The following is a 13,420-nucleotide window of genomic DNA, read 5'->3' on the forward strand; positions in this document are numbered from 1 at the left end:
TGTTTATTTTTTTCTTTACTTTCAAGTAAAAGTTTAAAATAAAAAAAGTGTATGTGAGAGAGATGTGGTTTGGCTTTGAGTGATGGGGAAACCACAAGGTCCCTTTTTGTCATCCTACTATATAAAAGCCGAGCCGTATTGGCGACGACTCACTTTTTATCCCTGTGCAGGCGCACTGAGATCCCTGTGGGTGCACCTGCACCAGAATAAAAGCGGAGTCATTGGTGCTCTGGTGGGGCCACTGCAGGCCTTGGGAGGGCCGCACTGGGCCTTTGTGCTGCCTGCGGCAGGCCTCTGAGGGGCTGCGGAGATGGCGGGATGGCTACACCAGGGGGGAGCGGGTCCCCGCTGCTAGAGCCTGTTGTATTTCTTCTTACAATGGGCTCTGTTGCTAGTTACAATAAATGCATAACCCCCAGTTATTCCAGCACTAGTTCCAAGGCTTTGACTTTATCTTCATCTTGTTTCTGCTTCCTCCTCCTTCCGATTGAACCTGTGACCTTTTATGGTCTCAGGTTTTCCTTGTAGTTTGTTCCCATTGGTGGTGGAAAGTGCCCTCAATTACTTGTGTAATTCAAGTATATTTTGTCTCGTGTGATGAGACCCTGAGACCACTTCCCTACAGTACACCCCTCCTATCTGAGAGTCTCTCTACACAAGACAGCTGACACATGAAGAACACCTATTGGGAGATACAACGTTAGCCAGGAAGAATAGTCTAAAAAGACATAGCCGGCGGCAGGACAAAAGCTTTGCTATAAACTGGAGCTGTGTGAAGGGGCTGTGGAATGCCAGAAGGGAAACCTCAGCCCATTATAACCTCTCCAGGTCCAAGCCCGGCTCTGGAAGGAATCTCCAGCCCATTTCCATTCCTTGCTGCCCTCTGGTTGCCCTTTGGAGAGGTGAAGATGAAATTAACAAATCCTTTGAGGAACGATCTCTGCTAGCTCTGTCTTTTTAAACTATGCTTCCCAGCGAACATTGTGTCTCCCTACACTTGACGAACATGTGTCGGGGCATCACAGTAAAAAAGCCCGCTTGAATAATTCAGTTTTGCATTGTTTGCAGAAAGCCAGGAGAGTGGGAACTTTCCTGACCTCTTCAGGTAGGCCATTCCATAGAGTTGGGGGCACCTCAGAGAATCCACACGTACGGGCAGCTGTTGATTTTGCCCATCTGCATGGTGGCACCTGTTACTAACTGGTACAGTGAAATTCCATTGTACATCAAATAATGCATACCACCAGATACCGAACAGTAAAACTCATATTGTTAGACATTAATGGGAGACACTCAGAGAGTAGCGAATATTCAGCACTGGGGATTTTCCTTGAGGATTGCCGGCTGCTCTTCCCAGTATCAAGTTTGTACTTTTTTGTAGACTTGAGCCAGCTTGTGGAACGCCCTAGGGATGAACGCTGTTCTGGCATCTTATACAGCTGTGGTCAGGAGGGAGGGCAAGACCAACCTTAGTTTCTGAGTGTATCACACTCTCCTTCTCTTCCTGGAAGGCAAGTCTTTCACACTTGTAGGGTGATGTTTTCCGCAATGCGAAGTGTTCCTTGATAGTCGGAGTCTGAAAAAAAATCATAAATTTCAAAAACGACTAGAGAGAGAAAGTGTGCACAAGGAAAGGTAAGATTCATGGTGAGGCACTTGCGGCTCACATGGGCAGTGTTCATTTCAAGGATTATCTGTGCTCGGCAGGCAGCGCATGCAGTCCCCATAGAATTAATGTAGAAGAGATTTCCCCCATTCTTCCTTTGTTCTGATATTTACTCTGACACGCATTCTGATCCTCCCTGATTCTGGTTTTTACTGTCAAATTAATTCCCGAATCTAATCACTTGCAGTTGGCTGCAGTATTCATTTGTATCTTTCCACTCCTTCACGTTACTGATGCTCACTCTTAGGGCACTGAGAGAACATGACCAAAAAGCAGTTTTCACGGACCGTATGAAGATACTTTTTGTGCAATGTTTTACTGCTGCCCACACGTGCTCCTCTTGTGCACTGGTAAAACACAACACAAAAATAATCTTGATGCAGCCATCGAGATTGCCTTTTGTGGTGCACAATGTGCCTCCTAGAAAGAGCATGGTGTGCTCATGTACAGTGAAATGTATAATAAAGGAGGGAAATACATAGGAATAGAAAGCTGTGGCCAACTGTGCATGTAATGTGCTCAACCGAACAGAGACAGCCTGAGAGTTGTGGTCAAATGGTTGAAAGCGAACAAATTGAAACAAAACCCAGGCAAGATGCAACATTGATGCTGGTTGGAAGGGTGGAGATACGGAAGGACAGTGTGTTCCCCTCTTTTGATGGGGCTCAGTAGTCCCTTACACACTCATTTAAGAGCTTAGGGGTTACATTGAATCCAGCATCACTGCTAGAGAGGGAAGTTAGAGCCGAAACAGATGTGACGAGAAACCTAGGTTCAACTCGTGTTCTCTTACCTCAAGGTTTGTGGGGAAGTGTAGGCGTCCTTGCAGCTTAAAGTTTAGCATTTACAGAGCAGCAGGGAGGGAAGTGCAGGCATAGGGCGCCTTTCCTCCCGCTCTCGAGGTGCATCGCGGCATTTTCCCTTCCTCGCTTACACGGAGTATCACTTCATCTTCCCCCCACCTCACCCAGCCTGGCCCCTGCAGAGCGATGCCTGGCTGCACCGGGAGAGCTGGGAGGAAAGGCACCCAGAGCATCTCCCCCCCTCGCTCGCCTGGCCCCTGCCCAAAGCCACATGGCCCAGAGCTGCATAGCCCGGCGTGCTCTGCCTTTACCCCGATCGCACGGACCGTTGCTCCACCCACCCCTTGCCCAGCCCCTGCAGAGCGACGGCAAGCTATGCAGCTCCGAGCCATGCGGCTTCAGGTGGGGGGCAGGTGAGCGGGGGGGGGGAGAGATGCAGCAATGCTCTGGGCACCTTTCCTCCTGCTCTCCCCGTGCAGCCTGGTGTCGCTCTGCAGGGGCTGGGCGAGAGCATCGCTGCATCTTCCCCCTTGCTCGCCTGGCCCCCACCTGAAACCGCGCGGCTCAGAGCTGCATAAACTTTAAGCTGCAAGGACGTCTACACTTCCCGACAAACCTTGAGGTAAGAGAACATGAGTTGAACCTAGGTATCTCGTCACGTCTGTTTTGGATCTCAATGTAGCTGCAAAAAAGGTCTTCCAACTCAATCGAGCCTGGAAGAGGGCCCCTTACCTTGACAGGTCTGATCTGGCCGCCTCGATCCTCACCATGGTAACATCGAAACTAGTGCATTCTACATAGGTCTCTTGAAAAGGCTTCAGTTGGTGCAGAACGCTGCAGCTCAATTATTATCGGGAGCTAGGTGGAATATGTGTATTACTCCCATTCTGCCATCACTCCATTGGCTACCCATCAGTTACCAGGCTTAGTCCAAGGTTTTGACTACAAAGCCTTTCATGGTCTTGGTCCCGCATATGTGCAGAGCCACCTGACCCCCTATGCTCTATCCCATGGCAGCTTTGCGCATCTGAACAGGCCTTCTGCAGGTGCCACCCTACAAATGAGCAAAACCAACAACTGCCTGAGTGTTCTTGTGCATTCTCTGTTGTGGTGCCCACCTTATGGAATGGCCAGCCTGATGAGGTTAGGAAAGCTCCCTCTCTCCTGGCTTTCAACAAACTATGCAAAACTGAATTGTTCTGGAGGGCTTTTTTTTACCCAGGTAGGAGCACTGTACTGTAAGGAAACGGTTCGAAGAGATGCACTGTCAAAGGGATAGGGACTATAGACTATACTACTATGTTGTGTCTGTTGCAGTTAAGTATGTTCCAACCAGGTAATTTCTGCTTTATTTACGATGTCAGGTTTAATTGCACACGCTCTGTTTCAGCTCTGTATCTCTGCACATTTGCATACAATATTGCATTGTTGATTGAATCCCAGCTGTTGATCGTATTGACTTGCACTCTGTAATCTGCCTTGAGTCCCAGTGAAAAATTAATTCATTCGTTTATCAAAACATTTATCCCCCACCTTTCCAGATAGTTCAAGGCAGCTTACAATAGAACACCAAAAACATTTACTGTTAAAATCAAAATAAAATAACCTCCAAAGCCCTCCCTCCTCCTTAGAAGATGCCTGCCCTTCACACCCCCTCGAAGACCTTGGCCTTGCAGTGCCTCCTGAATCTCTCCAGTGAGGGGGCTCCCCTCACCTCCTCAGGGAGCCCATTGCACCAAGCAGGGGCCACAACAGAAAAGGCCTGGGATAACTGCAGAAGCATCCCTAGACTTAAGAGCAACCAACAAACGTTACTGGGATCCCTCTGTTCACAATGCTGCCAAAGCTACGAATTTTGGAAACAGGAGAATTTTTTCATTACTGCCCCATCTTCTCCAATCTGGGAACTCGTTGCTGGGAAGAAAGATTGGGACCCCATTTCCAAAACAGAACATGTAAAAAGACAGATACCTTCTCTGGCAGAGACTGCAGTAATGGCAACTCCTTTATCCCTGATGGCTGAGAAGTTACTGGCTCCTGCATTGATGGTAGTTGAGAGACAGGTGATTCTTTAAGGACTTCTGTATGAGGAACTGGTGGCTCCTTTTCAAGGAGTGGCTGGGAAACTGGTGCCTCTGTTTCTAGAGGCAATTGAGGGACCTTCTGCTCAGTTTGTGGTAGTGGCTGGGGAACTGATGGCTCCTTTTCCATTTGTGACTGGGGAACTGATGGCTCCATTTCTAGTGGTAATTGAGAGACCTTCTGCTCATTGTCTGGCAGTGACTGCGGAACTGATGGCTCCTTTTCCATTAGTGATTGGGGAACTGATGGCTCCATTTCTAGTGGCAATTGAGGGACCTTCTGCTCAGTTTGTGGTAGTGGCTGGGGAACTGATGGCTCCTTTTCCATTAGTGACTGAGGAACTGATGGCTCCATTTCTAGTGGCAGTTGAGGGATCGTCTGCTCATTGTCTGGTAGTGACTGGGAAACTAATGGCTCCTTTTCTGTTAGTGATTGGGGAACTGATGGCTCCATTTCTAGGGGCAATTGAGGGATTTTCTGCTCAGTTTGTGGTAGTGGCTGGAGAACTGATGGCTGCATTTCTAGTGGCATTTGAGGGGTCTTCTGCTCATTGTCTGGAAGTGACTGGGGAACTAATGGCTCCTTTTCTGTTAGTGATTGGGGAATTGATGGCTCCATTTCTGTCAGTGACTGGGGAACTGATGGCTCCTTTTCTAAGGGCATCTGAGGGACTTTCTGCTCCTCTTCTGGTGGAGGCTGGGGAACTGAGGGCTCCATTTCTGGCGGCAATTGAGGGATCTTCTGTTCATTTTCAGGCAGTGGCTGTGGAACTGATTGCTCTTTTTCTGGTGGCATCTCAGCAGCCTTCTCCTTTTCAGGTAATGACTGGGGAACCACTGGCTCCTGTTTCTCTAGGGGCTGTGGGACCACAGGCTCTTTCTTGGCTGCCTCCTCCTCTTCTTTCCCCTCCTAAAATAAAAATATATCGCTTTAAGAATTGAGTGGAAACTTTCCAAATCAGCTGCTTCAAAGAAATGGACTATTGAACATGAGAACTGTTCAAGAGTAATCATCACCTCTCGATTGGCATACCCTCATAAAAGACTCCAGACAAAACAAAAATATTGTTTTGTGATATGCATATTTAATTATTGCAATGACGGTTCCCCCTTATACTCTTACAGCGTAAGCCTAAGAAGAATTATTCTAGTCTAAGCACATTGATTTCAATGGGCTTAAACTGGAGTAACTTTTCTTAGAATTCCACTGCTAGTATTTTTTTCTCCATTTTTATATTTGCATATTCCTCCTCTTTTTAAATATTTTCCTTCAGTGAGCAAGCTCTCCATAAATGCAGATCACATTCTGGCTGCATCTGTTCTCAGAAAACAGTCCACTTGAGTATTTATTGTTATTTTTCAAAAGGGACTGTTTCATTATTGGGTTGTTTCACATGGTTTTCTTTCATTATCGTTTCTTCTATTACACTTGCTGTGATTTCATAATTCTGTTTTGTTATTATTTCCCATTGGTTTCAATGGAAGATTCCCCTCTGCTTTTCTCAGGTCTGCACCTTCATGATTTTAACATCCACACTGAACAGAATTCAGTGTGCGTATGTATTATTTCCCAAGGACACCCACATTATCAAATTTCAGACTGCTAGAATATTAAAAGCAAGAGCAATAAGCTGGTCCCAGAAACCTATTAAAAGGAATCCATAATTGTGCCTTTAGCAGAGTGATATCGATTGCAGAGTAAGCATGATGGGTGGTTAGAGCTTGTGTGCGGGCTGGTGTGAGTATGAGAGAGAAAATAACAAATATACACTTGGTTTATATTTAGAAATGAAATAAGAGTTCTTTATTATAGGAACTCCATAGTCTGATAGGAAAGGAGGAGAGATAGATCTCTATCCACCTATCTAATTTAAGGTTGCAGTAGAAAAGAGCAAGAGTCCAGTAGCACCTATTAGACTAACACAATTTGTGGTCAGGTATGAGCTTTCGTGACTCTTCTTTACAAATTTTGTTAGTCTTATAGGTGCTCCTGGACTCTTGCTCTTTTCTACAACTACAGACAGACTAACATGACTATCCATCTTGATCTAATTTAAGAATGGACATGGATGGCAGGACAAGTCCTGCATCCATAGTTGCAAGATGGAGAGAGGGGCGAGGAATGTATGACAAAGACAGGAAGAGAAGGGTGTCATGAGGAGGAAGTCCTGAGAATAGCAATTTACACATCAAAGGATAGTCAGCGCAGTAAACAGTAAATAGATGCCCTGACCTCTCTATCTTTCTAATTCTTTGGTTTGTCCCCCTCTGAAACCTGAGGAAAGGGACAGCGTTAAATCCTCCTCTTCTAACTACAGAAGCCCACACCTGCAAAGGCACAGCCAGGCACCAGATTAGTCTTGATGAGAATCCCAAAAGAACAGTGGCTGATCCTCAAGTTGGGTCTCTATGTCTGCTGAAGAGGTAAGATTTGATCTCTGGCTTGTTTGTGTTTTGGTTTCAAATTTCAACCCCAGCAATCTGCCCCAATAAATATTCCGACTTCCAAAAGGGATTAGACAGGCATACATAGATCGATCCATCACATGCTTAGCCCACCCTTCTTCCAAGAATCTTCAGGCAGCATCCTGCTCTCCTTTGTGTCCTCACAACAATCCTGCAAGGTAGGCCAGGCTGACTGAAATACTGGAAACAGCCAAAGAAAGTTGGTTTGTGGTTTCTCAGGCCCAAACTGTTTTCTTTAAGCATGCCACCCTTGTATTGTCGAAGCCCGGAAAACCCACAACAACCATCATGCCACTCTTGTTATTATTATTATTATTTTATTGATTTCAAAAGAATACATAGACATCACATCAGGGGATATCAAGCACAACTTCGTAAGAAATCAACGGCGATGATAACAACAAACTATGTATTATACTCATTTTCCATCTCTACAGTTCCTTCTTCTTATATCTTGTTTTCCTTATCCAAAACCTAATTTTCCTGTAAGTCTACCTTGCTTATTTCCTGTAGGTATTCTGTCCTATCTTCATATCCTATATTTAATTTCTTGTTCCATAATTTGATTTAACCCATCTAAGAAAGGGTGACCATCTTTTCTGCAGATCGCCCCTACTTTGTTCTTTTATCAAGTCTGCTAAGACATCAGTTTCTGCTGTTTCTAAGATTTTTCCTATCACTTCTCCTTTCAATGGTATCTCTAGCTTCTTCCAATACCTCACATATATTATTCTTGCCGCCATAATTACATGAATCATCAAACCCCCCTTTTCCTTCTCTACCCCCTCCGACATAATATTCAATAAGAACAATTCTGGTTTGAAAGGTATGTCCTTTTGATAGGACTCAAAAGATGGATACCTTCCCGGGGGTTTCTTGAAGGGGTCTCAGCTCCTGTGCTAGGGACAAACCAATGGCCATCAGTTCCTGCTGCGAAAGTTTAGGAATTTTTGTCTCGCCGTCTGACACTGCCTGAAATCTACCGTTCTTCTCTTCGGACTGTTCAGGCTCTGTTGATGTGCACTCATCCACTCCTTCCACCCCTTCGTCCTCGATCTTGTTTTTGACTTGAGATTCTGTGACTATGGAGAGAGACACTCACAAATTAAGCCCCATGACCCCTCCATCTCAAGCAAGCTTCACCTCTTTGACCCCCCCCATACTCACTCAGAGTTGTAAGACTGAGTTGAATATGGGCGTCGTCATTCCCAGGTGGAGACGAAGTCCCTCCGGCAGCTGGATTAGCTGTATTCCCTTCAGACTCGGCCCCTGTAGTACGGTTCTCTTTGTTCATGGTTTCAGAAGTGGGGTTTATTGTGCGGGACATCCGTGGAACGCTGAACAGCCTGTTCACTGTAATCTAGGGGGGGATGTCACCGGATCATACAGTAGAAGAATGTTCTGGGCAATTCCTAAAGAGGATTAAATGTAGGGCCCTAAAGTATTTATGGTCACCAAGTTCTAAATATTCATGGTGCATCTTTGGGCAAAGGAAAAACACTCTGCGCATGCCCAGAGAATGTTTCTGATTTCACAAACTTAGGCAGCCCTGGTTTTTTTTTTGTTTTTTTTGCAGTCTGGGCCACTAAACAGCTGTTATGTCCAGGCTGGTCAGACTCTTCCTCCTCTGTCAGTTTTACCCAATCCCATTCAAGCATGTCCAGGATTGGAAAGGCCAGCCAGATGAGCAAAGTCTATAGGTGCATTGAATGAAAGATGGTTGTAGTGTAGAGCCATCTCGGACAAAACAATGCAGACCTCCCCACAATAAACTGGACTCCATGGCAAAACCCCACCACCACCTAGTGGAGTCTGCCTGTTGCAACTCTGCATGAGCCACCATTTTCGCCTAGCTTCTCACCCACCCTTTGCTGGGTTGCACTACATTTGTGTACCTGCTGTGAATGTCTAATTCACTCACCATGCAGTGGCCCTGTAAAAAAATCTTACCCTTGGAGGATTCCCGCTGTATCTCTGCATCATGCAAATCGCTCTGGAGGATGCCCCTTTACAATAAGAACATTGATTCTTGCAGAGGCTCCTTTGAAGGCACGCAACTCTTACTCTGTGATTTGTTACAGTCAGAGAGTCAGAGTAGAATCGAGACCAGGGTGCAAATCCTCACTCTCTGGTCACCTTGGGCCAACCATGCTTTCTTTCATCCTAACTTAATTCACATGGTTGTTGCAAGAATAAAATGGGGAAGAGAGAGAACCACGTAGATTGCCCAGAACTCCTGAAGAGCTGGATAAAAGTACTAAACAAATCCTCTACCTCTAACTTTAGTGGTACAAGAGCAAAGTATCTTCCATTATTAATTCAGGAAAACATGTGCCATGGCTGTCAGAGGTCTGGGAGGCTTTGAGAGTCAGGAAATTTACAGGATTTGAGCCTAGCCAGAAACAAATTTGATGAATCTAGTATTTTGAACACCTTGCCTTGAGAGTTAAGGTAAGCTATACCATCACACTCAAATCCCTATCAAATTAAGATTGAAGATGCTTAGCTTGACATGACATAGAATCAAAGGGTTGGAAGGGATCTCTAGGGTCATCTAGTCCAACCCTTTGCACAATACAGGAAATTCACAAATACCACCCCTACACACACACACACACACACACACACACACACACAGTGACCTTTACTCCATGCCCAGAAGATGGCAAAACACCATCAAGATCCCTAGCCAAACTAGCCTGGGGGAAATTGCTACCTGACCCCAAGGTGGTGATTGGCATTACCCTAGGTTCACAGAATCAGCATTGCTGCCAGGTGGCCTTCTCCTAAAAGCCTCCAAAGAACAAGATCCCACTGACCTCAGTAGGGCTTAATTTCCAGTAAACCTACACAGGAGTGGGTCTAGGTTGCTAACCTCCAGGCAGGGCCTGGAGATCTCCTGGAATTACTACTGATCTTCAGACTGCAGAGATCAATTCCCCTGGAGAAAACGGCTGCTTTGATGGGCAAAGTCTATGGCATTATACTGAACTGTGGTACCTGCCCGAGGACTGAGTCCTCAAACACTGTTGTCCCCAGGCTCCACCCCCCAAATCTGCAGGTAATTCCTAGCCCACAGCTGGCAACCCTTTCAAATTCAATGAAGCAGATTACAGAAAAATTGTGCCCAGTTCAAAGGTTAATGGGGAACGCAGTGGACTGCTGCAGGATCCAGGAAAACTATCATTTTTAAAAAGTTGAAGTTTCTGGCCCTCATGAAAATTAGTCTTTGCCTATCTTTTAAAAATTTAGAAACCCATTTTGCAGATGGGAAGGCTGAGGCTGTCATTGGCTTGTGTGACCATTACTGGCGCTCCCGTGATAGTGCTTTTGTATACAGTGTTTTAGATACCAGACATCCGGAGTGGCATTCCCAAGACGGGCTCTAAAAACCTGGCTATACAAACCTGACCATGCACAGTATAACGTGCCTCCACTTGAGGGTCCGAAGAACTTGCTGCCCCATCGCTATCGTCAGGTGGAAAAACTAGACCCAAAGCATAAAATGAAACAACGGCTTCAGCATTGTCTCGTTGCTGAAGGACAAAAAATACCCAGCAATATTTGCTACAGAAGGTCCCACAATTTTCCTGATTTGAATTTCTCCCCTGATTTTGGAGTCCTATACTACTAAATAGTCCCTATTTCTGAAACAGAACTGGAGCCTTAGAGATCCTCCCTTAAAAATTGTTAACTTATGTCCCCTCCGCCTCCTAAGATTCCTGCACCTTTAGTACTTTTAGGAATACACAAGGTAGGGGGTTTCATTTGATGATTTATCAAGATTTAGCTTTTAACTGCTTCACAAGCAGGAAGAAGCAATGTCACTTTTTGCTGGCATGCAGGTTTGGGAGGAAGGCTTCCCAGGTTGAACAACCAGGGTTTTTTTTTTTTAGCAGGAATGCGGTGGAATGGAGTTCTGGCACCTCTTGAAAATGGTCACATGGCCAGTGGCCCCGCCCCCTGATCTCCAGACAGAGGGGAGCGGCACAGAGGGCGATCTAAACTCCCCACTGTCCGGAGATCGGGGGCGGGGATGCTGGCCATGTGACCATTTTTGCCAAGGGTGATTTAAACCTTAAAAACCTCCCCCCTTGTTCCAGCTGACCCAAAGTGACATCATTGTGCGGTCCTGGGAGCATGCACACACTTTGCGCGCGCACATGTGGTACCAGGGGCACCACCTCCCACCAGGAGTTTCCCCCTGTGCTGGCAACCCACTGAGTTCCACCACCTCTTTTCCCAGAAAAAAGCCCTGTGAACAACTATTTGTGAACAAATCTCATCTCTTCTAAAGGTTTATTTAAAGACAGATTTTTCTCTTATCTCCTTTCCCTCATTTTATTATATTTGCTGACAGTGTTTATTTCCCCTAGTTTTTAAAGTAGGAAATAGCAAAGCTTGAAAAACAAAAGCGAGAAATAAACTGCAGCCTAAGCTCCACTCACAACCTGAGTTCAATCCTAGCGGAAGCCAGGTTCAAATAACCGGCTCAAGGTTGACTCAGCCTTCCACCCTTCTGAGGTCAGTAAAATGAGTATCCAGTTTCCTGGGGGTAAAGTGTAGATGATTGGGGAAGGCAATGGCAAACCACCCCTTAAAAAGTCTGCCAATGATACAACGTCCCCCCCTCCCCCGTGGTCAGTAATAACTTGGTGCTTGCACCTTTACCTTTAACAAAGGTGGAATGTGCCCTCAAGTCATAGCAATCCCTGGTGGTTTTCATGGCAAGAAACTAACAGAGGTAGTTTGCCATTGCCTGCCTCTGCAGCCCTGGTCTTCGTTGGAGGTCTCCCATCCAATTACTAACCAAGACCAACCCTGCTTAGCTTCTGAGATCTGACAAGATCAGGCTCACTTGGGCTATCCAGGTCACAACAAACCAACTTAAGCCTTTTTGTTTAAAAAAGTCAGACGGGGGCTTAGAACTGTGTGTGTGTGTGTTTCATTTCAAAAGCAACATTTGAAAGTATGCATGTTACTCCGTGTGTCAATTTTGGCCCAAATAAGTGCAAGTTCTGTTCTAGTTCTCTGCATGACTTGAGTATTAAATCTGGGCAGAGAAGATCTAGAAAGAACTTACTCCATCACCTCAAGAAGACAAATTGTGGCATTCTGCCTGTTGGGGGTTTGAAAATGACCAGTCAGTCATCCTCTGTTAACGTAATGGTGAGTGATTCCACACACTTTGGATAATGCACTTCCAATCCTCTTTATAGATCATTTGGAACAGATTTTTTTGTGTGCGGAACAAAAAATCCACCTCAAATGATTGATAAGAGTGCATTGAAAGTGCATTATTCAACATGTGCGGAATCAGCCTTGGAAAGCATCCATCCAAGCCAAATGGCTTTTGTAAACTGGAGTGGGAGAACACACAGAATATGTAGTACTGCCCAGGTGAGTAAAAGGATTGGAGGGAGGGGGCAAAGGAAAAGTTAAACTGATGACCAGATGTGTCTACTCTAGGCTACTACAGCAACTGCTCCACTCGTGGCCCAGGAAAGCATCAAGTTCCTACCGCCCAACAAAGGAAAGGCAGCCATTCTGCTTGGCTACTCACAGTCAGCCATGATGCCTGTTTTGGAGGCCACGCAACTGCTAGGCTTTGAGCCACACCATCATCCTTCCCCATCCATGTTGATATGTAGAACCTTCCAGCCCAATGGAAAGATGTTGGTTCCATTCAGCCCTTGTGACATGACATGACGTCACAGATCACATGTCAGTCATGTGGGCTTCCCCAAAGAAAAGAACGGCAAGATATGAGAAGCTATTTCACTTACAAGAGCCACAAACACAGTTAAACTAAGCCTCAAAGTGGCCCTAATAATTCTCTACTCCTTCCTCTGGGCATTTGGCTACATCTGAAGCATAAACCACTTTGGAAGCGCCACAAAGTGTCATTTATAACTTTTTGCCTGCAACACGCAAGCACAGAATGATGAAAATATCCCATTTCCTCTCCAAGATCCAGGCAGAATACATTTTTCAGTGGAAAGCCCTTCCCTGAAGGCTCATCTGGTACCTACGCCTTACTCTCTTTTTTTAGGCATCAGACCAAAACATATCTTTTTGCCCAGGTTTTTAAATGAGTGGGCTGATCTTTTAAAATTGTTTTTACAGGCTGCTTCAGGCCACGGACTGTTTCCTGAGAATTATTTGGGGACGCTAAATATTTCTATGGCTGGGTTTTTTTTTCAAGGCTGTTAATTTTTTAATAGTTGTTTTATAGTTTCTCTGGAGAGGCAGCAGAAACATTTTCTAAATAAATAAATGTTGTGCCTGAACACAAGAGGGGCTGTTGCAGAGCATCTGCTTGGTGTGCAAGAAGCCCCAAGTTCCATCCCTGATACAGCCGGTTCAAAGGGTGATATAGCAGGGGACATGAAAAACCTGTACCT

This window comes from Eublepharis macularius, chromosome 5 (assembly GCF_028583425.1).
Source record: "Eublepharis macularius isolate TG4126 chromosome 5, MPM_Emac_v1.0, whole genome shotgun sequence".
Classification (NCBI taxonomy): Eukaryota; Metazoa; Chordata; class Lepidosauria; order Squamata; family Eublepharidae; genus Eublepharis; species Eublepharis macularius.